Source organism: Dendrobates tinctorius, unplaced genomic scaffold, assembly GCF_039654945.1.
Source record: "Dendrobates tinctorius isolate UK_male_01 unplaced genomic scaffold, ASM3965494v1 ptg000045l, whole genome shotgun sequence".
NCBI classification, from domain to species: domain Eukaryota; kingdom Metazoa; phylum Chordata; class Amphibia; order Anura; family Dendrobatidae; genus Dendrobates; species Dendrobates tinctorius.
In genome coordinates, this window is record NW_027361713.1 from 20,758,302 (window position 1) to 20,782,228 (window position 23,927).

Consider the following 23,927-nt stretch of genomic DNA (forward strand, 5'->3'; position numbering starts at 1 on the left):
GAGTAGAAAAACATCAAAAATTTCAGTCCTGCATGATTCTACCAAGAAATGTGTGTTCATTCAAACCGCTGGTTTTTTATATTTTGGGCCCTATTGAATAATGAATGTTTTGAATTTTCTCCAAAAGTAAAGTAGTTGCAAACTCATCCTTTTAGAATCTTGTTTGGGCTGTTGAGAGGAGTAAAAAACCATCAAAAATTTCAATCCTGCATGATTCTACCAAGAAATGTGATTCTTCATTCAAAACCTGATTTTTGCTATTGGGCTCTATTGAATAATGAATGTTTTGAATTTTCTCCAAAAGTAAAGTAGTTGCAAACTAATGCTTTTAGAGACTTGTTTGGGCTCATGAGAGGAGTAGAAAAACATCAAAAATTTCAGTCCTGCATGATTCTACCAAGAAATGTGTGTTCATTGAAACCGCTGGTTTTTGATAGTTTGGGCCCTATTGAATAATGAATGTTTTGAATTTTCTCCAAAAGTAAAGTAGTTGCAAACTCATCCTTTTAGAAACTTGTTTGGGCTGTTGAGAGGAGTAAAAAACCATCAAAAATTTCAATCCTGCATGATTCTACCAAGAAATGTGATTCTTCATTCAAAACGCTGGTTTTTGCTATTGGGCTCTATTGAATAATTAATGTTTTGAATTTTCTCCAAAAGTAAAGCAGTTGCAAACTCATCCTTTTAGAGACTTGTTTGGGCTCATGAGAGGAGTAGAAAAACATCAAAAATTTCAGTCCTGCATGATTCTACCAAGAAATGTGTGTTCATTCAAACCGCTGTTTTTTGAAATTTTGGGCCCTATTGAATAATGAATGTTTTAAATTTTCTCCAAAAGTAAAGTAGTTGCAAACTCATCCTTTTAGAAACTTGTTTGGGCTGTTGAGAGGAGTAAAAAACCATCAAAAATTTCAATCCTGCATGATTCTACCAAGAAATGTGATTCTTCATTCAAAACCTGATTTTTGCTATTCGGCTCTAATGAATAATGAATGTTTTGAATTTTCTCCAAAAGTAAAGTAGTTGCAAACTCATCCTTTTAGAGTCTTGTTTGGGCTCATGAGAGGAGTAGAAAAACATCAAAAATTTCAGTCCTGCACGATTCTACCAAGAAATGTGTGTTCATTCAAACCGCTGGTTTTTGATAGTTTGGGCCCTATTGAATAATGAATGTTTTGAATTTTCTCCAAAAGTAAAGTAGTTGCAAGCTCATCCTTTTAGAAACTTGTTTGGGCTGTTGAGAGGAGTAAAAAACCATCAAAAATTTCAATCCTGCATGATTCTACCAAGAAATGTGATTCTTCATTCAAAACCTGATTTTTGCTATTGGGCTCTATTGAATAATGAATGTTTTGAATTTTCTCCAAAAGTAAAGTAGTTGCAAACTCATCCTTTTAGAGACTTGTTTGGGCTCATGAGAGGAGTAGAAAAATATCAAAAATTTCAGTCCTGCACGATTCTACCAAGAAATGTGTGTTCATTCAAACCGCTTGTTTTTGATATTTTGGGCCCTATTGAATAATGAATGTTTTGAATTTTCTCCAAAAGTAAAGTAGTTGCAAACTCATCCTTTTAGAAACTTGTTTGGGCAGTTGAGAGGAGTAAAAAACCATCAAAAATTTCAATCCTGCATGATTCTACCAAGAAATGTGATTCTTCATTCAAAACCTGATTTTTGCTATTGGGCTCTATTGAATAATGAATGTTTTGAATTTTCTCCAAAAGTAAAGTAGTTGTAAACTCATGCTTTTAGAGACTTGTTTGGGCTCATGAGAGGAGTAGAAAAACATCAAAAATTTCAGTCCTGCATGATTCTACCAAGAAATGTGTGTTCATTCAAACCGCTGGTTTTTGATAGTTTGGGCCCTTTTGAATAATGAATGTTTTGAATTTTCTCCAAAAGTAAAGTAGTTGCAAACTCATCCTTTTAGAAACTTGTTTGGGCTGTTGAGAGGAGTAAAAAACCATCAAAAATTTCAATCCTGCATGATTCTACCAAGAAATGTGATTCTTCATTCAAAACACTGGTTTTTGCTATTGGGCTCTATTGAATAATGAATGTTTTGATTTTTCTCCAAAAGTAAAGTAGTTGCAATCTCATCCTTTTAGAGACTTGTTTGGGCTCATGAGAGGAGTAGAAAAACATCAAAAATTTCAGTCCTGCACGATTCTACCTAGAAATGTGTGTTCATTCAAACCGCTGGTTTTTGAAATTTTGGGCCCTATTGAATAATGAATGTTTTGAATTTTCTCCAAAAGTAAAGTAGTTGCAAACTCATCCTTTTATAAACTTGTTTGGGCTGTTGAGAGGAGTAAAAAACCATCAAAAATTTCAATCCTGCATGATTCTACCAAGAAATGTGATTCTTCATTCAAAACCTGATTTTTGCTATTGGGCTCTATTGAATAATGAATGTTTTGAATTTTCTCCAAAAGTAAAGTAGTTGCAAACTCATGCTTTTAGAGACTTGTTTGGGCTCATGAGAGGAGTAGAAAAACATCAAAAATTTCAGTCCTGCATGATTCTACCAAGAAATGTGTGTTCATTTAAACCGCTGTTTTTTGATAGTTTGGGCCCTATTGAATAATGAATGTTTTGACTTTTCTCCAAAAGTAAAGTAGTTGCAAACTCATCCTTCTAGAAACTTGTTTGGGCTGTTGAGAGGAGTAAAAAACCATCAAAAATTTCAATCCTGCATGATTCTACCAAGAAATGTGATTCTTCATTCAAAACGCTGGTTTTTGCTATTGGGCTCTATTGAATAATAAATGTTTTGAATTTTCTCCAAAAGTAAAGTAGTTGCAAACTCATCCTTTTAGAGTCTTGTTTGGGCTCATGAGAGGAGTAGAAAAACATCAAAAATTTCAGTCCTGCACGATTCTACCAAGAAATGTGAGTGTTCATTCAAACCGCTGGTTTTTGATATTTTGGGCCCTACTGAATAATGAATGTTTTGAATTTTCTCCAAAAGTAAAGAAGTTGCAAACTCATCCTTTAGAAACTTGTTTGGGCTGTTGAGAGGAGTAAAAAACCATCAAAAATTTCAATCCTGCATGATTCTACCAAGAAATGTGATTCTTCATTCAAAACGCTGGTATTTGCTATTGGGCTCTATTGAATAATGAATGTTTTGAATTTTCTCCAAAAGTAAAGTATTTGCAAACTCATCATTTTAGAGTCTTGTTTGGGCTCATGAGAGGAGTAGAAAAACATCAAAAATTTCAGTCCTGCACGATTCTACCAAGAAATGTGTGTTCATTCAAACCGCTGGTTTTTGATATTTTGGGCCCTATTGAATAATGAATGTTTTGAATTTCTCCAAAAGTAAAGTAGTTGCAAACTCATCCTTTTAGAAACTTGTTTGGGCTGTTGAGAGGAGTAAAAAACCATCAAAAATTTCAATCCTGCATGATTCTACCAAGAAATGTGATTCTTCATTCAAAACGCTGGTTTTTGCTATTGGGCTCTATTGAATAATGAATGTTTTGAATTTTCTCCAAAAGTAAAGCAGTTGCAAACTCATCCTTTTAGAGACTTGTTTGGGCTCATGAGAGGAGTAGAAAAACATCAAAAATTTCAGTCCTGCATGATTCTACCAAGAAATGTGTGTTCATTCAAACCGCTGGTTTTTGATAGTTTGGGCCCTATTGAATAATGAATGTTTTGAATTTTCTCCAAAAGTAAAGTAGTTGCAAACTCATCCTTTTAGAAACTTGTTTGGGCTGTTGAGAGGAGTAAAAAACCATCAAAAATTTCAATCCTGCATGATTCTACCAAGAAATGTGATTCTTCATTCAAAGCCTGATTTTTGCTATTGGGCTCTATTGAATAATGAATGTTTTGAATTTTCTCCAAAAGTAAAGTAGTTGCAAACTCATGCTTTTAGAGACTTGATTGGGCTCATGAGAGGAGTAGAAAAACATCAAAAATTTCAGTCCTGCATGATTCTACCAAGAAATGTGTGTTCATTCAAACCGCTGGTTTTTGATATTTTGGGCCCTATTGAATAATGGATGTTTTGAATTTTCTCCAAAAGTAAAGAAGTTGCAAACTCAACCTTTTAGAAACTTGTTTGGGCTGTTGAGAGGAGTAAAAAACCATCAAAAATTTCAATCCTGCATGATTCTACCAAGAAATGTGATTCTTCATTCAAAGCCTGATTTTTGCTATTGGGCTCTATTGAATAATGAATGTTTTGAATTTTCTCCAAAAGTAAAGCAGTTGCAAACTCATCCTTTTAGAGACTTGTTTGGGCTCATGAGAGGAGTAGAAAAACATCAAAAATTTCAGTCCTGCATGATTCTACCAAGAAATGTGTGTTCATTCAAACCGCTGGTTTTTGATATTTTGGGCCCTATTGAATAATGAATGTTTTGAATTTTCTCCAAAAGTAAAGTAGTTGCAAACTCATCCTTTTAGAAACTTGTTTGGGCTGTTGAGAGGAGTAAAAAACTATCAAAAATTTCAATCCTGCATGATTCTACCAAGAAATGTGATACTTCATTCAAAACGCTGGTTTTTGCTATTGTGCTCTATTGAATAATGAATGTTTTGAATTTTCTCCAAAAGTAAAGTAGTTGCAAACTCATCCTTTTAGAGTCTTGTTTGGGCTCATGAGAGGAGTAGAAAAACATCCAAAATTTCAGTCCTGCACGATTCTACCAAGAAATGTGTGTTCATTCAAACCGCTGGTTTTTTATATTTTGGGCCCTATTGAATAATGAATGTTTTGAATTTTCTCCAAAAGTAAAGTAGTTGCAAACTCATCCTTTTAGAAACTTGTTTGGGCTCTTGAGAGGAGTAAAAAACCATCAAAAATTTCAATCCTGCATGATTCTACCAAGAAATGTGATTCTTCATTCAAAACGCTGGTTTTTGCTATTGGGCTCTATTGAATAATGAATGTTTTGAATTTTCTCCAAAAGTAAAGTAGTTGCAAACTCATCCTTTTAGAGACTTGTTTGGGCTCATGAGAGGAGTAGAAAAACATCAAAAATTTCAGTCCTGCATGATTCTACCAAGAAATGTGTGTTCATTCAAACCGCTGGTTTTTGATAGTTTGGGCCCTATTGAATAATGAAAGTTTTGAATTTTCTCCAAAAGTAAAGTAGTTGCAAACTCATCCTTTTAGAAACTTGTTTGGGCTGTTGAGAGGAGTAAAAAACCATCAAAAATTTCAATCCTGCATGATTCTACCAAGAAATGTGATTCTTCATTCAAAACCTGATTTTTGCTATTGGGCTCTATTGAATAATGAATGTTTTGAATTTTCTCCAAAAGTAAAGTAGTTGCAAACTCATGCTTTTAGAGACTTGTTTGGGCTCATGAGAGGAGTAGAAAAACATCAAAAATTTCAGTCCTGCATGAGTCTACCAAGAAATGTGTGTTCATTTAAACCGCTGTTTTTTGATAGTTTGGGCCCTATTGAATAATGAATGTTTTGACTTTTCTCCAAAAGTAAAGTAGTTGCAAACTCATCCTTCTAGAAACTTGTTTGGGCTGTTGAGTGGAGTAAAAAACCATCAAAAATTTCAATCCTGCATGATTCTACCAAGAAATGTGATTCTTCATTCAAAACGCTGGTTTTTTCTATTGGGCTCTATTGAATAATAAATGTTTTGAATTTTCTCCAAAAGTAAAGTAGTTGCAAACTCATCCTTTTAGAGTCTTGTTTGGGCTCATGAGAGGAGTAGAAAAACATCAAAAATTTCAGTCCTGCACGATTCTACCAAGAAATGTGAGTGTTCATTCAAACCGCTGGTTTTTGATATTTTGGGCCCAATTGAATAATGAATGTTTTGACTTTTCTCCAAAAGTAAAGTAGTTGCAAACTCATCCTTTTAGAAACTTGTTTGGGCTGTTGAGAGGAGTAAAAAACCATCAAAAATTTCAATCCTGCATGATTCTACCAAGAAATGTGATTCTTCATTCAAAACGCTGGTTTTTGCTATTGGGCTCTATTGAATAATAAATGTTTTGAATTTTCTCCAAAAGTAAAGTAGTTGCAAACTCATCCTTTTAGAGTCTTGTTTGGGCTCATGAGAGGAGTAGAAAAACATCAAAAATTTCAGTCCTGCACGATTCTACCAAGAAATGTGAGTGTTCATTCAAACCGCTGGTTTTTGATATTTTGGGCCCTACTGAATAATGAATGTTTTGAATTTTCTCCAAAAGTAAAGTAGTTGCAAACTCATCCTTTAGAAACTTGTTTGGGCTGTTGAGAGGAGTAAAAAAACATCAAAAATTTCAATCCTGCATGATTCTACCAAGAAATGTGATTCTTCATTCAAAACGCTGGTATTTGCTATTGGGCTCTATTGAATAATGAATGTTTTGAATTTTCTCCAAAAGTAAAGTATTTGCAAACTCATCATTTTAGAGTCTTGTTTGGGCTCATGAGAGGAGTAGAAAAACATCAAAAATTTCAGTCCTGCACGATTCTACCAAGAAATGTGTGTTCATTCAAACCGCTGGTTTTTGATATTTTGGGCCCTATTGAATAATGAATGTTTTGAATTTCTCCAAAAGTAAAGTAGTTGCAAACTCATCCTTTTAGAAACTTGTTTGGGCTGTTGAGAGGAGTAAAAAACCATCAAAAATTTCAATCCTGCATGATTCTACCAAGAAATGTGATTCTTCATTCAAAACGCTGGTTTTTGCTATTGGGCTCTATTGAATAATGAATGTTTTGAATTTTCTCCAAAAGTAAAGCAGTTGCAAACTCATCCTTTTAGAGACTTGTTTGGGCTCATGAGAGGAGTAGAAAAACATCAAAAATTTCAGTCCTGCATGATTCTACCAAGAAATGTGTGTTCATTCAAACCGCTGGTTTTTGATATTTTGGGCCCTATTGAATAATGAATGTTTTGAATTTTCTCCAAAAGTAAAGAAGTTGCAAACTCAACCTTTTAGAAACTTGTTTGGGCTGTTGAGAGGAGTAAAAAACCATCAAAAATTTCAATCCTGCATGATTCTACCAAGAAATGTGATTCTTCATTCAAAACCTGATTTTTGCTATTGGGCTCTATTGTATAATTAATGTTTTGAATTTTCTCCAAAAGTAAAGTAGTTGCAAACTCATGCTTTTAGAGACTTGTTTGGGCTCATGAGAGGAGTAGAAAAACATCAAAAATTTCAGTCCTGCATGATTCTACCAAGAAATGTGTGTTCATTGAAACCGCTGGTTTTTGATAGTTTGGGCCCTATTGAATAATGAATGTTTTGAATTTTCTCCAAAAGTAAAGTAGTTGCAAACTCATCCTTTTAGAAACTTGTTTGGGCTTTTGAGAGGAGTAAAAAACCATCAAAAATTTCAATCCTGCATGATTCTACCAAGAAATGTGATACTTTATTCAAAACTCTGGTTTTTGCTATTGGGCTCTATTGAATAATGAATGTTTTGAATTTTCTCCAAAAGTAAAGTAGTTGCAAACTCATCCTTTTAGAAACTTGTTTGGGCTTTTGAGAGGAGTAAAAAACCATCAAAAATTTCAATCCTGCATGATTCTACCAAGAAATGTGATACTTTATTCAAAACGCTGGTTTTTGCTATTGGGCTCTATTGAATAATGAATGTTTTGAATTTTCTCCAAAAGTAAAGTAGTTGCAAACTCATCCTTTTAGATTCTTGTTTGGGCTCTTGAGAGGAGTAGAAAAACATCAAAAATTTCAGTCCTGCATGATTCTACCAAGAAATGTGTGTTCATTCAAACCGCTGGTTTTTTATATTTTGGGCCCTATTGAATAATGAATGTTTTGAATTTTCTCCAAAAGTAAAGTAGTTGCAAACTCATCCTTTTAGAATCTTGTTTGGGCTGTTGAGAGGAGTAAAAAACCATCAAAAATTTCAATCCTGCATGATTCTACCAAGAAATGTGATTCTTCATTCAAAACCTGATTTTTGCTATTGGGCTCTATTGAATAATGAATGTTTTGAATTTTCTCCAAAAGTAAAGTAGTTGCAAACTAATGCTTTTAGAGACTTGTTTGGGCTCATGAGAGGAGTAGAAAAACATCAAAAATTTCAGTCCTGCATGATTCTACCAAGAAATGTGTGTTCATTGAAACCGCTGGTTTTTGATAGTTTGGGCCCTATTGAATAATGAATGTTTTGAATTTTCTCCAAAAGTAAAGTAGTTGCAAACTCATCCTTTTAGAAACTTGTTTGGGCTGTTGAGAGGAGTAAAAAACCATCAAAAATTTCAATCCTGCATGATTCTACCAAGAAATGTGATTCTTCATTCAAAACGCTGGTTTTTGCTATTGGGCTCTATTGAATAATTAATGTTTTGAATTTTCTCCAAAAGTAAAGCAGTTGCAAACTCATCCTTTTAGAGACTTGTTTGGGCTCATGAGAGGAGTAGAAAAACATCAAAAATTTCAGTCCTGCATGATTCTACCAAGAAATGTGTGTTCATTCAAACCGCTGTTTTTTGAAATTTTGGGCCCTATTGAATAATGAATGTTTTAAATTTTCTCCAAAAGTAAAGTAGTTGCAAACTCATCCTTTTAGAAACTTGTTTGGGCTGTTGAGAGGAGTAAAAAACCATCAAAAATTTCAATCCTGCATGATTCTACCAAGAAATGTGATTCTTCATTCAAAACGCTGGTTTTTGCTATTGGGCTCTATTGAATAATAAATGTTTTGAATGTTCTCCAAAAGTAAAGTAGTTGCAAACTCATCCTTTTAGAGTCTTGTTTGGGCTCATGAGAGGAGTAGGAAAACATCAAAAATTTCAGTCCTGCACGATTCTACCAAGAAATGTGAGTGTTCATTCAAACTGCTGGTTTTTGATAGTTTGGGCCCTATTGAATAATGAATGTTTTGAATTTTCTCCAAAAGTAAAGTAGTTGCAAACTCATCCTTTTAGAAACTTGTTTGAGCTTTTGAGAGGAGTAAAAAACCATCAAAAATTTCAATCCTGCATGATTCTACCAAGAAATGTGATTCTTCATTCAAAACCTGATTTTTGCTATTCGGCTCTATTGAATAATGAATGTTTTGAATTTTCTCCAAAAGTAAAGTAGTTGCAAACTCATCCTTTTAGAGTCTTGTTTGGGCTCATGAGAGGAGTAGAAAAACATCAAAAATTTCAGTCCTGCACGATTCTACCAAGAAATGTGTGTTCATTCAAACCGCTGGTTTTTGATAGTTTGGGCCCTATTGAATAATGAATGTTTTGAATTTTCTCCAAAAGTAAAGTAGTTGCAAGCTCATCCTTTTAGAAACTTGTTTGGGCTGTTGAGAGGAGTAAAAAACCATCAAAAATTTCAATCCTGCATGATTCTACCAAGAAATGTGATTCTTCATTCAAAACCTGATTTTTGCTATTGGGCTCTATTGAATAATGAATGTTTTGAATTTTCTCCAAAAGTAAAGTAGTTGCAAACTCATCCTTTTAGAGACTTGTTTGGGCTCATGAGAGGAGTAGAAAAATATCAAAAATTTCAGTCCTGCACGATTCTACCAAGAAATGTGTGTTCATTCAAACCGCTTGTTTTTGATATTTTGGGCCCTATTGAATAATGAATGTTTTGAATTTTCTCCAAAAGTAAAGTAGTTGCAAACTCATCCTTTTAGAAACTTGTTTGGGCAGTTGAGAGGAGTAAAAAACCATCAAAAATTTCAATCCTGCATGATTCTACCAAGAAATGTGATTCTTCATTCAAAACCTGATTTTTGCTATTGGGCTCTATTGAATAATGAATGTTTTGAATTTTCTCCAAAAGTAAAGTAGTTGTAAACTCATGCTTTTAGAGACTTGTTTGGGCTCATGAGAGGAGTAGAAAAACATCAAAAATTTCAGTCCTGCATGATTCTACCAAGAAATGTGTGTTCATTCAAACCGCTGGTTTTTGATAGTTTGGGCCCTATTGAATAATGAATGTTTTGAATTTTCTCCAAAAGTAAAGTAGTTGCAAACTCATCCTTTTAGAAACTTGTTTGGGCTGTTGAGAGGAGTAAAAAACCATCAAAAATTTCAATCCTGCATGATTCTACCAAGAAATGTGATTCTTCATTCAAAACACTGGTTTTTGCTATTGGGCTCTATTGAATAATGAATGTTTTGATTTTTCTCCAAAAGTAAAGTAGTTGCAAACTCATCCTTTTAGAGACTTGTTTGGGCTCATGAGAGGAGTAGAAAAACATCAAAAATTTCAGTCCTGCACGATTCTACCTAGAAATGTGTGTTCATTCAAACCGCTGGTTTTTGATATTTTGGGCCCTATTGAATAATGAATGTTTTGAATTTTCTCCAAAAGTAAAGTAGTTGCAAACTCATCCTTTTAGAAACTTGTTTGGGCTGTTGAGAGGAGTAAAAAACCATCAAAAATTTCAATCCTGCATGATTCTACCAAGAAATGTGATTCTTCATTCAAAACGCTGGTTTTTGCTATTGGGCTCTATTGAATAATGAATGTTTTGAATTTTCTCCAAAAGTAAAGTAGTTGCAAACTCATCCTTTTAGAGACTTGTTTGGGCTCATGAGAGGAGTAGAAAAACATCAAAAATTTCAGTCCTGCATAATTCTACCAAGAAATGTGTGTTCATTCAAACCGCTGGTTTTTGATAGTTTGGGCCCTATTGAATAATGAATGTTTTGAATTTTCTCCAAAAGTAAAGTAGTTGCAAACTCATCCTTTTAGAAACTTGTTTGGGCTGTTGAGAGGAGTAAAAAACCATCAAAAATTTCAATCCTGCATGATTCTACCAAGAAATGTGATTCTTCATTCAAAACCTGATTTTTGCTATTGGGCTCTATTGAATAATGAATGTTTTGAATTTTCTCCAAAAGTAAAGTAGTTGCAAACTCATGCTTTTAGAGACTTGTTTGGGCTCATGAGAGGAGTAGAAAAACATCAAAAATTTCAGTCCTGCATGATTCTACCAAGAAATGTGTGTTCATTTAAACCGCTGTTTTTTGATAGTTTGGGCCCTATTGAATAATGAATGTTTTGACTTTTCTCCAAAAGTAAAGTAGTTGCAAACTCATCCTTCTAGAAACTTGTTTGGGCTGTTGAGAGGAGTAAAAAACCATCAAAAATTTCAATCCTGCATGATTCTACCAAGAAATGTGATTCTTCATTCAAAACGCTGGTTTTTGCTATTGGGCTCTATTGAATAATAAATGTTTTGAATTTTCTCCAAAAGTAAAGTAGTTGCAAACTCATCCTTTTAGAGTCTTGTTTGGGCTCATGAGAGGAGTAGAAAAACATCAAAAATTTCAGTCCTGCACGATTCTACCAAGAAATGTGAGTGTTCATTCAAACCGCTGGTTTTTGATATTTTGGGCCCTACTGAATAATGAATGTTTTGAATTTTCTCCAAAAGTAAAGTAGTTGCAAACTCATCCTTTAGAAACTTGTTTGGGCTGTTGAGAGGAGTAAAAAACCATCAAAAATTTCAATCCTGCATGATTCTACCAAGAAATGTGATTCTTCATTCAAAACGCTGGTATTTGCTATTGGGCTCTATTGAATAATGAATGTTTTGAATTTTCTCCAAAAGTAAAGTATTTGCAAACTCATCATTTTAGAGTCTTGTTTGGGCTCATGAGAGGAGTAGAAAAACATCAAAAATTTCAGTCCTGCACGATTCTACCAAGAAATGTGTGTTCATTCAAACCGCTGGTTTTTGATATTTTGGGCCCTATTGAATAATGAATGTTTTGAATTTCTCCAAAAGTAAAGTAGTTGCAAACTCATCCTTTTAGAAACTTGTTTGGGCTGTTGAGAGGAGTAAAAAACCATCAAAAATTTCAATCCTGCATGATTCTACCAAGAAATGTGATTCTTCATTCAAAACGCTGGTTTTTGCTATTGGGCTCTATTGAATAATGAATGTTTTGAATTTTCTCCAAAAGTAAAGCAGTTGCAAACTCATCCTTTTAGAGACTTGTTTGGGCTCATGAGAGGAGTAGAAAAACATCAAAAATTTCAGTCCTGCATGATTCTACCAAGAAATGTGTGTTCATTCAAACCGCTGGTTTTTGATAGTTTGGGCCCTATTGAATAATGAATGTTTTGAATTTTCTCCAAAAGTAAAGTAGTTGCAAACTCATCCTTTTAGAAACTTGTTTGGGCTGTTGAGAGGAGTAAAAAACCATCAAAAATTTCAATCCTGCATGATTCTACCAAGAAATGTGATTCTTCATTCAAAGCCTGATTTTTGCTATTGGGCTCTATTGAATAATGAATGTTTTGAATTTTCTCCAAAAGTAAAGTAGTTGCAAACTCATGCTTTTAGAGACTTGATTGGGCTCATGAGAGGAGTAGAAAAACATCAAAAATTTCAGTCCTGCATGATTCTACCAAGAAATGTGTGTTCATTCAAACCGCTGGTTTTTGATATTTTGGGCCCTATTGAATAATGAATGTTTTGAATTTTCTCCAAAAGTAAAGTAGTTGCAAACTCATCCTTTTAGAAACTTGTTTGGGCTTTTGAGAGGAGTAAAAAACCATCAAAAATTTCAATCCTGCATGATTCTACCAAGAAATGTGATACTTTATTCAAAACTCTGGTTTTTGCTATTGGGCTCTATTGAATAATGAATGTTTTGAATTTTCTCCAAAAGTAAAGTAGTTGCAAACTCATCCTTTTAGTTTCTTGTTTGGGCTCATGAGAGGAGTAGAAAAACATCAAAAATTTCAGTCCTGCATGATTCTACCAAGAAATGTGTGTTCATTCAAACCGCTGGTTTTTGATATTTTGGGCCCTATTGAATAATGAATGTTTTGAATTTTCTCCAAAAGTAAAGTAGTTGCAAACTCATCCTTTTAGAATTTTGTTTGGGCTGTTGAGAGGAGTAAAAAACCATCAAAAATTTCAATCCTGCATGATTCTACCAAGAAATGTGATTCTTCTTTCAAAACCTGATTTTTGCTATGGGCTCTATTGAATAATGAATGTTTTGAATTTTCTCCAAAAGTAAAGTAGTTGCAAACTCATGCTTTTAGAGACTTGTTTGGGCTCATGAGAGGAGTAGAAAAACATCAAAAATTTCAGTCCTGCATGATTCTACCAAGAAATGTGTGTTCATTGAAACCGCTGGTTTTTGATAGTTTGGGCCCTATTGAATAATGAATGTTTTGAATTTTCTCCAAAAGTAAAGTAGTTGCAAACTCATCCTTTTAGAAACTTGTTTGGGCTGCTGAGAGGAGTAAAAAACCATCAAAAATTTCAATCCTGCATGATTCTACCAAGAAATGTGATTCTTCATTCAAAAGGCTGGTTTTTGCTATTGGGCTCTATTGAATAATGAATGTTTTGAATTTTCTCCAAAAGTAAAGTAGTTGCAAACTCATCCTTTTAGAGACTTGTTTGGGCTCATGAGAGGAGTAGAAAAACATCAAAAATTTCAGTCCTGCATGATTCTACCAAGAAATGTGTGTTCATTCAAACCGCTGGTTTTTGATATTTTGGGCCCTATTGAATAATGAATGTTTTGAATTTTCTCCAAAAGTAAAGTAGTTGCAAACTCATCCTTTTAGAAACTTGTTTGGGCTGTTGAGAGGAGTAAAAAACCATCAAAAATTTCAATCCTGCATGATTCTACCAAGAAATGTGATTCTTCATTCAAAACCTGATTTTTGCTATTGGGCTCTATTGAATAATGAATGTTTTGAATTTTCTCCAAAAGTAAAGTAGTTGCAAACTCATGCTTTTAGAGACTTGTTTGGGCTCATGAGAGGAGTAGAAAAACATCAAAAATTTCAGTCCTGCATGATTCTACCAAGAAATGTGTGTTCATTGAAACCGCTGGTTTTTGATAGTTTGGGCCCTATTGAATAATGAATGTTTTGAATTTTCTCCAAAAGTAAAGTAGTTGCAAACTCATCCTTTTAGAAACTTGTTTGGGCTGTTGAGAGGAGTAAAAAACCATCAAAAATTTCAATCCTGCATGATTCTACCAAGAAATGTGATTCTTCATTCAAAAGGCTGGTTTTTGCTATTGGGCTCTATTGAATAATGAATGTTTTGAATTTTCTCCAAAAGTAAAGTAGTTGCAAACTTATCCTTTTAGAAACTTGTTTGGGCTGTTGAGAGGAGTAAAAAACCATCAAAAATTTCAATCCTGCATGATTCTACCAAGAAATGTGATTCTTCATTCAAAACGCTGGTTTTTGCTATTGGGCTCTATTGAATAATAAATGTTTTGAATTTTCTCAAAAGTAAAGTAGTTGCAAACTCATCCTTTTAGAGTCTTGTTTGGGCTCATGAGAGGAGTAGAAAAACATCAAAAATTTCAGTCCTGCACGATTCTACCAAGAAATGTGAGTGTTCATTCAAACCGCTGGTTTTTGATATTTTGGGCCCTATTGAATAATGAATGTTTTGACTTTTCTCCAAAAGTAAAGTAGTTGCAAACTCATCCTTTTAGAAACTTGTTTGGGATGTTGAGAGGAGTAAAAAACCATCAAAAATTTCAATCCTGCATGATTCTACCAAGAAATGTGATTCTTCATTCAAAACGCTGGTATTTGCTATTGGGCTCTATTGAATAATGAATGTTTTGAATTTTCTCCAAAAGTAAAGTAGTTGCAAACTCATCCTTTTAGAGTCTTGTTTGGGCTCATGAGAGGAGTAGAAAAACATCAAAAATTTCAGTCCTGCACGATTCTACCAAGAAATTTGAGTGTTCATTCAAACTGCTGGTTTTTGATAGTTTGGGCCCTATTGAATAATGAATGTTTTGAATTTTCTCCAAAAGTAAAGTAGTTGCAAACTCATCCTTTTAGAAACTTGTTTGGGCTTTTGAGAGGAGTAAAAAACCATCAAAAATTTCAATCCTGCATGATTCTACCAAGAAATGTGATTCTTCATTCAAAACCTGGTTTTTGCTATTCGGCTCTATTGAATAATGAATGTTTTGAATTTTCTCCAAAAGTAAAGTAGTTGCAAACTCATCCTTTTAAAGTCTTGTTTGGGCTCATGAGAGGAGTAGAAAAACATCAAAAATTTCAGTCCTGCACGATTCTACCAAGAAATGTGTGTTCATTCAAACCGCTGGTTTTTGATAGTTTGGGCCCTATTGAATAATGAATGTTTTGAATTTTCTCCAAAAGTAAAGTAGTTGCAAGCTCATTCTTTTAGAAACTTGTTTGGGCTGTTGAGAGGAGTAAAAAACCATCAAAAATTTCAATCCTGCATGATTCTACCAAGAAATGTGATTCTTCATTCAAAACCTGATTTTTGCTATTGGGCTCTATTGAATAATGAATGTTTTGAATTTTCTCCAAAAGTAAAGTAGTTGCAAACTCATCCTTTTAGAGACTTGTTTGGGCTCATGAGAGGAGTAGAAAAATATCAAAAATTTCAGTCCTGCACGATTCTACCAAGAAATGTGTGTTCATTCAAACCGCTGGTTTTTGATATTTTGGGCCCTATTGAATAATGAATGTTTTGAATTTTCTCCAAAAGTAAAGTAGTTGCAAACTCATCCTTTTAGAAACTTGTTTGGGCTGTTGAGAGGAGTAAAAAACCATCAAAAATTTCAATCCTGCATGATTCTACCAAGAAATGTGATTCTTCATTCAAAACCTGATTTTTGCTATTGGGCTCTATTGAATAATGAATGTTTTGAATTTTCTCCAAAAGTAAAGTAGTTGCAAACTCATGCTTTTAGAGACTTGTTTGGGCTCATGAGAGGAGTAGAAAAACATCAAAAATTTCAGTCCTGCACGATTCTACCAAGAAATGTGTGTTCATTCAAACCGATGGTTTTTGATATTTTGGGCCCTATTGAATAATGAATGTTTTGAATTTTCTCCAAAAGTAAAGTAGTTGCAAACTCATCCTTTTAGAAACTTGTTTGGGCTGTTGAGAGGAGTAAAAAACCATCAAAAATTTCAATCCTGCATGATTCTACCAAGAAATGTGATACTTCATTCAAAACGCTGGTTTTTGCTATTGGGCTCTATTGAATAATGAATGTTTTGAATTTTCTCCAAAAGTAAAGTAGTTGCAAACTCATCCTTTTAGAGACTTGTTTGGGCTCATGAGAGGAGTAGAAAAACATCAAAAATTTCAGTCCTGCACGATTCTACCAAGAAATGTGTGTTCATTCAAACCGCTGTTTTTTGATATTTTGGGCCCTATTGAATAATGAATGTTTTGAATTTCTCCAAAAGTAAAGTAGTTGCAAACTCATCCTTTTAGAAACTTGTTTGGGCTGTTGAGAGGAGAAAAAAACCATCAAAAATTTCAATCCTGCATGATTCTACCAAGAAATGTGATTCTTCATTCACAACGCTGGTTTTTGCTATTAGGCTCTATTGAATAATGAATGTTTTGAATTTTCTCCAAAAGTAAAGCAGTTGCAAACTCATCCTTTTAGAGACTTGTTTGGGCTCATGAGAGGAGTAGAAAAACATCAAAAATTTCAGTCCTGCATGATTCTACCAAGAAATGTGTGTTCATTGAAACCGCTGGTTTTTGATAGTTTGGGCCCTATTGAATAATGAATGTTTTGAATTTTCTCCAAAAGTAAAGTAGTTGCAAACTCATCCTTTTAGAAACTTGTTTGGGCTTTTGAGAGGAGTAAAAAACCATCAAAAATTTCAATCCTGCATGATTCTACCAAGAAATGTGATACTTTATTCAAAACGCTGGTTTTTGCTATTGGGCTCTATTGAATAATGAATGTTTTGAATTTTCTCCAAAAGTAAAGTAGTTGCAAACTCATCCTTTTAGATACTTGTTTGGGCTCTTGAGAGGAGTAGAAAAACATCAAAAATTTCAGTCCTGCATGATTCTACCAAGAAATGTGTGTTCATTCAAACCGCTGGTTTTTTATATTTTGGGCCCTATTGAATAATGAATGTTTTGAATTTTCTCCAAAAGTAAAGTAGTTGCAAACTCATCCTTTTAGAATCTTGTTTGGGCTGTTGAGAGGAGTAAAAAACCATCAAAAATTTCAATCCTGCATGATTCTACCAAGAAATGTGATTCTTCATTCAAAACCTGATTTTTGCTATTGGGCTCTATTGAATAATGAATGTTTTGAATTTTCTCCAAAAGTAAAGTAGTTGCAAACTCATGCTTTTAGAGACTTGTTTGGGCTCATGAGAGGAGTAGAAAAACATCAAAAATTTCAGTCCTGCATGATTCTACCAAGAAATGTGTGTTCATTGAAACCGCTGGTTTTTGATAGTTTGGGCCCTATTGAATAATGAATGTTTTGAATTTTCTCCAAAAGTAAAGTAGTTGCAAACTCATCCTTTTAGAAACTTGTTTGGGCTGTTGAGAGGAGTAAAAAACCATCAAAAATTTCAATCCTGCATGATTCTACCAAGAAATGTGATTCTTCATTCAAAACGCTGGTTTTTGCTATTGGGCTCTATTGAATAATGAATGTTTTGAATTTTCTCCAAAAGTAAAGCAGTTGCAAACTCATCCTTTTAGAGACTTGTTTGGGCTCATGAGAGGAGTAGAAAAACATCAAAAATTTCAGTCCTGCATGATTCTACCAAGAAATGTGTGTTCATTCAAACCGCTGTTTTTTGAAATTTTGGGCCCTATTGAATAATGAATGTTTTGAATTTTCTCCAAAAGTAAAGTAGTTGCAAACTCATCCTTTTAGAAACTTGTTTGGGCTGTTGAGAGGAGTAAAAAACCATCAAAAATTTCAATCCTGCATGATTCTACCAAGAAATGTGATTCTTCATTCAAAACGCTGGTTTTTGCTATTGGGCTCTATTGAATAATAAATGTTTTGAATTTTCTCCAAAAGTAAAGTAGTTGCAAACTCATCCTTTTAGAGTCTTGTTTGGGCTCATGAGAGGATTAGGAAAACATCAAAAATTTCAGTCCTGCACGATTCTACCAAGAAATGTGAGTGTTCATTCAAACCGCTGGTTTTTGATATTTTGGGCCCTATTGAATAATGAATGTTTTGACTTTTCTCCAAAAGTAAAGTAGTCGCAAACTCATCCTTTTAGAAACTTGTTTGGGCTGTTTAGAGGAGTAAAAAACCATCAAAAATTTCAATCCTGCATGATTCTACCAAGAAATGTGATTCTTCATTCAAAACGCTGGTATTTGCTATTGGGCTCTATTGAATAATGAATGTTTTGAATTTTTTCCAAAAGTAAAGTAGTTGCAAACTCATCCTTTTAGAGTCTTGTTTGGGCTCATGAGAGGAGTAGAAAAACATCAAAAATTTCAGTCCTGCACGATTCTACCAAGAAATTTGAGTGTTCATTCAAACCGCTGGTTTTTGATAGTTTGGGCCATATTGAATAATGAATGTTTTGAATTTTCTCCAAAAGTAAAGTAGTTGCAAACTCATCCTTTTAGAAACTTGTTTGGGCTGTTGAGAGGAGTAAAAAACCATCAAAAATTTCAATCCTGCATGATTCTACCAAGAAATGTGATTCTTCATTCAAAACCTGATTTTTGCTATTGGGCTCTATTGAATAATGAATGTTTTGAATTTTCTCCAAAAGTAAAGTAGTTGCAAACTCATGCTTTTAGAGACTTGTTTGGGCTCATGAGAGGAGTAGAAAAACATCAAAAATTTCAGTCCTGCATGATTCTACCAAGAAATGTGTGTTCATTGAAACCGTTGGTTTTTGATAGTTTGGGCCCTATTGAATAATGAATGTTTTGAATTTTCTCCAAAAGTAAAGTAGTTGCAAACTCATCCTTTTAGAAACTTGTTTGGGCTGTTGAGAGGAGTAAAAAACCATCAAAAATTTCAATCCTGCATGATTCTACCAAGAAATGTGATTCTTCATTCAAAATGCTGGTTTTTGCTATTGGGCTCTATTGAATAATGAATGTTTTGAATTTTCTCCAAAAGTAAAGTAGTTGCAAACTCATCCTTTTAGAGACTTGTTTGGGCTCATGAGAGGAGTAGAAAAACATCAAAAATTTCTGTCCTGCACGATTCTACCAAGAAATGTGTGTTCATTCAAACTGCTGGTTTTTGATATTTTGGGCCCTATTGAATAATGAATGTTTTGAATTTTCTCCAAAAGTAAAGTAGTTGCAAACTCATCCTTTTAGAAACTTGTTTGGGCTGTTGAGAGGAGTAAAAAACCATCAAAAATTTCAATCCTGCATGATTCTACCAAGAAATGTGATACTTCATTCAAAACGCTGGTTTTTGCTATTGGGCTCTATTGAATAATGAATGTTTTGAATTTTCTCCAAAAGTAAAGTAGTTGCAAACTCATCCTTTTAGAGACTTGTTTGGGCTCATGAGAGGAGTAGAAAAACATCAAAAATTTCAGTCCTGCACGATTCTACCAAGAAATGTGTGTTCATTCAAACCGCTGGTTTTTGATATTTTGGGCCCTATTGAATAATGAATGTTTTGAATTTTCTCCAAAAGTAAAGTAGTTGCAAACTCATCCTTTTAGAAACTTGTTTGGGCTGTTGAGAGGAGTAAAAAACCATCAAAAATTTCAATCCTGCATGATTCTACCAAGAAATGTGATTCTTCATTCAAAACGCTGGTTTTTGCTATTGGGCTCTATTGAATAATCAATGTTTTGAATTTTCTCCAAAAGTAAAGTAGTTGCAAACTCATCCTTTTAGAGACTTGTTTGGGCTCATGAGAGGAGTAGAAAAACATCAAAAATTTCAGTCCTGCACGATTCTACCAAGAAATGTGTGTTCATTCAAACCGCTGGTTTTTGATATTTTGGGCCCTATTGAATAATGAATGTTTTGAATTTTCTCCAAAAGTAAAGTAGTTGCAAACTCATCCTTTTAGAAACTTGTTTGGGCTGTTGAGAGGAGTAAAAAACCATCAAAAATTTCAATCCTGCATGATTCTACCAAGAAATGTGATTCTTCATTCAAAACGCTGGTTTTTGCTATTGGGCTCTATTGAATAATGAATGTTTTGAATTTTCTCCAAAAGTAAAGTAGTTGCAAACTCATCCTTTTAGAGACTTGTTTGGGCTCATGAGAGGAGTAGAAAAACATCAAAAATTTCAGTCCTGCATGATTCTACCAAGAAATGTGTGTTCATTCAAACCACTGGTTTTTGATAGTTTGGGCCCTATTGAATAATGAATGTTTTGAATTTTCTCCAAAAGTAAAGTAGTTGCAAACTCATCCTTTTAGAAACTTGTTTGGGCTGTTGAGAGGAGTAAAAAACCATCAAAAATTTCAATCCTGCATGATTCTACCAAGAAATGTGATTCTTCATTCAAAACGCTGGTTTTTGCTATTGGGCTCTATTGAATAATGAATGTTTTGAATTTTCTCCAAAAGTAAAGTAGTTGCAAACTCATCCTTTTAGAGTCTTGTTTGGGCTCATGAGAGGAGTAGAAAAACATCAAAAATTTCAGTCCTGCACGATTCTACCAAGAAATTTGAGTGTTCATTCAAACTGCTGGTTTTTGATAGTTTGGGCCCTATTGAATAATGAATGTTTTGAATTTTCTCCAAAAGTAAAGTAGTTGCAAACTCATCCTTTTAGAAACTTGTTTGGGCTTTTGAGAGGAGTAAAAAACCATCAAAAATTTCAATCCTGCATGATTCTACAAAGAAATGTGATTCTTCATTCAAAACCTGGTTTTTGCTATTCGGCTCTATTGAATAATGAATGTTTTGAATTTTCTCCAAAAGTAAAGTAGTTGCAAACTCATCCTTTTAAAGTCTTGTTTGGGCTCATGAGAGGAGTAGAAAAACATCAAAAATTTCAGTCCTGCACGATTCTACCAAGAAATGTGTGTTCATTGAAACCGCTGGTTTTTGATAGTTTGGGCCCTATTGAATAATGAATGTTTTGAATTTTCTCCAAAAGTAAAGTAGTTGCAAGCTCATTCTTTTAGAAACTTGTTTGGGCTGTTGAGAGGAGTAAAAAACCATCAAAAATTTCAATCCTGCATGATTCTACCAAGAAATGTGATTCTTCATTCAAAACCTGATTTTTGCTATTGGGCTCTATTGAATAATGAATGTTTTGAATTTTCTCCAAAAGTAAAGTAGTTGCAAACTCATACTTTTAGAGACTTGTTTGGGCTCATGAGAGGAGTAGAAAAATATCAAAAATTTCAGTCCTGCACGATTCTACCAAGAAATGTGTGTTCATTCAAACCGCTGGTTTTTGATATTTTGGGCCCTATTGAATAATGAATGTTTTGAATTTTCTCCAAAAGTAAAGTAGTTGCAAACTCATCCTTTTAGAAACTTGTTTGGGCTGTTGAGAGGAGTAAAAAACCATCAAAAATTTCAATCCTGCATGATTCTACCAAGAAATGTGATTCTTCATTCAAAACCTGATTTTTGCTATTGGGCTCTATTGAATAATGAATGTTTTGAATTTTCTCCAAAAGTAAAGTAGTTGCAAACTCATGCTTTTAGAGACTTGTTTGGGCTCATGAGAGGAGTAGAAAAACATCAAAAATTTCAGTCCTGCACGATTCTACCAAGAAATGTGTGTTCATTCAAACCGATGGTTTTTGATATTTTGGGCCCTATTGAATAATGAATGTTTTGAATTTTCTCCAAAAGTAAAGTAGTTGCAAACTCATCCTTTTAGAAACTTGTTTGGGCTGTTGAGAGGAGTAAAAAACCATCAAAAATTTCAATCCTGCATGATTCTACCAAGAAATGTGATACTTCATTCAAAACGCTGGTTTTTGCTATTGGGCTCTATTGAATAATGAATGTTTTGAATTTTCTCCAAAAGTAAAGTAGTTGCAAACTCATCCTTTTAGAGACTTGTTTGGGCTCATGAGAGGAGTAGAAAAACATCAAAAATTTCAGTCCTGCACGATTCTACCAAGAAATGTGTGTTCATTCAAACCGCTGTTTTTTGATATTTTGGGCCCTATTGAATAATGAATGTTTTGAATTTCTCCAAAAGTAAAGTAGTTGCAAACTCATCCTTTTAGAAACTTGTTTGGGCTGTTGAGAGGAGAAAAAAACCATCAAAAATTTCAATCCTGCATGATTCTACCAAGAAATGTGATTCTTCATTCAAAACGCTGGTTTTTGCTATTAGGCTCTATTGAATAATGAATGTTTTGAATTTTCTCCAAAAGTAAAGCAGTTGCAAACTCATCCTTTTAGAGACTTGTTTGGGCTCATGAGAGGAGTAGAAAAACATCAAAAATTTCAGTCCTGCATGATTCTACCAAGAAATGTGTGTTCATTGAAACCGCTGGTTTTTGATAGTTTGGGCCCTATTGAATAATGAATGTTTTGAATTTTCTCCATTTTCAATGAACTTTATTAAATTTTAAAATATAATAACAGTAATGTCTTCCAATGGGATTCCAATGTAGATGTCACATATGTAATAAATAAAGAAAGAGGGGAGGGGGGGGTTGGGGGAAGGTATGGGAAGGGAAAGAAGTTTGGAATGATTTTTAGTTGTTTTATTGAGACACACAAAGGTCAAACCACGAGGTAAAAGGAAAGAAGGATAAAGGGGGGGAGGGGGAGGGGAAATATAACAGTAATTTTACAATTATGAGATCAGTTGAGATAAACAACTAACAATAACAGTACAATTACCAAAATTGCAGGTACAATAGGAGTAAATTCAAATACAAATTAACCGTTGTTTAATAAAGCAATAATGCGGTTAGGGAGTTGTATATAATAAACAATAACCCTAATAAAATCAAATTGGACTAGGAGTGAATGAGAGAGATCAAAGCTAAGCTAGGAAGTGTTAAAATCTGACCAACATTTCCACCTCTTACAATAAGTCATATAGTAGTTATTAGCGATAGCATGGCTTTTTTCGTATGAATCATGAAGATTCATTTTATCAATGATGTCACTAAGTCTGGGAATTGAGTCTTCTTTCCAAAAGATAGCTATCGCATTTTTGGTTATTAAGAATAAATGGATAACAACGGATCGGTGATGGGGATGAATATCTTCAAGATCCAGGGATAACAAGGCCTTATGTGGAGTTAAAATGATTTTAGTTTTAGTGATCTTGTTAATTAAGTCAGAGATTTCGGACCATAAAGGTCTGATTCTTGAACAATCCCAGAACATGTGGAGTAAACTACCAACTTCACCACAATTCCTCCAGCAATCAGGGGATCTACCAGGAAAGATTTTTGCTAGTTTAAAGGGGGTAAAGTACCATCTAGACAGGATTTTAAAAAATGATTCGTGAAGATTAGCACATATATTAGACGAGTATGTTGATTTTAGTGCTTTAGACCATTGTTGTTGAGTTCTCGAAATGTTGAGGTCCTTTTCCCAGTTGAGCATAAAAGTGGTTTTTTCTGGTGCATTACTAGAATTAAGAAAATCGTAAATATTTCTCGACTTCCAATAGTATTTATTACCGGGATTACATATCAATAAGCTTGTGGAGTCTGTCAGAAAAGTTCTTTTTCTCAAAAGCTTCTTAATAAGTTTCTTTAAGTTAGATAGAAATTGAAAGTCATCAGTAGAAAGATTAAATTTAATTCGGAGTGAATTGTTGCAGAAAAATTGTTTACCATTATGCAAGTCCGCTAGTTTTTTAATACCAACCTTTTCCCAATTTGAAGGAATTTCCTTTTCCAATATTAAACCAAAAGTTTTAAGAGAGATATTTTTAATTTGTTGGTATTTGGAGCCTTTTTTGGTGTGTATTTGAGGTTTGGCTAAGTTTTTCCAAGCTAGTAGTGTGGCTGATGTTGTTGGAGGAAGATGTGATAAGCAATTAAATGATGTCAACCCATCCAAAATCAGTCTTGATAGCGGAGTATTTTTGTTCCAGCATCTTTCTATATCTACCCATATTGGGCAATTATCCTGATTAAACCATGGTAGGGATTGCATTATGAGATTCGAGTAGTAATAATTAACTAAGTTAGGAAGGGCTAAACCTCCTTCAATTTTCCCTCTAGTAAGTGAAAGGAATGCTACTCTAGCTCTTTTTCCATTAGAAACAAATTTGTTTACTAAGGATTGCAATTGTCTGATATATTTAAGGGGAATGGAAAGAGGCAA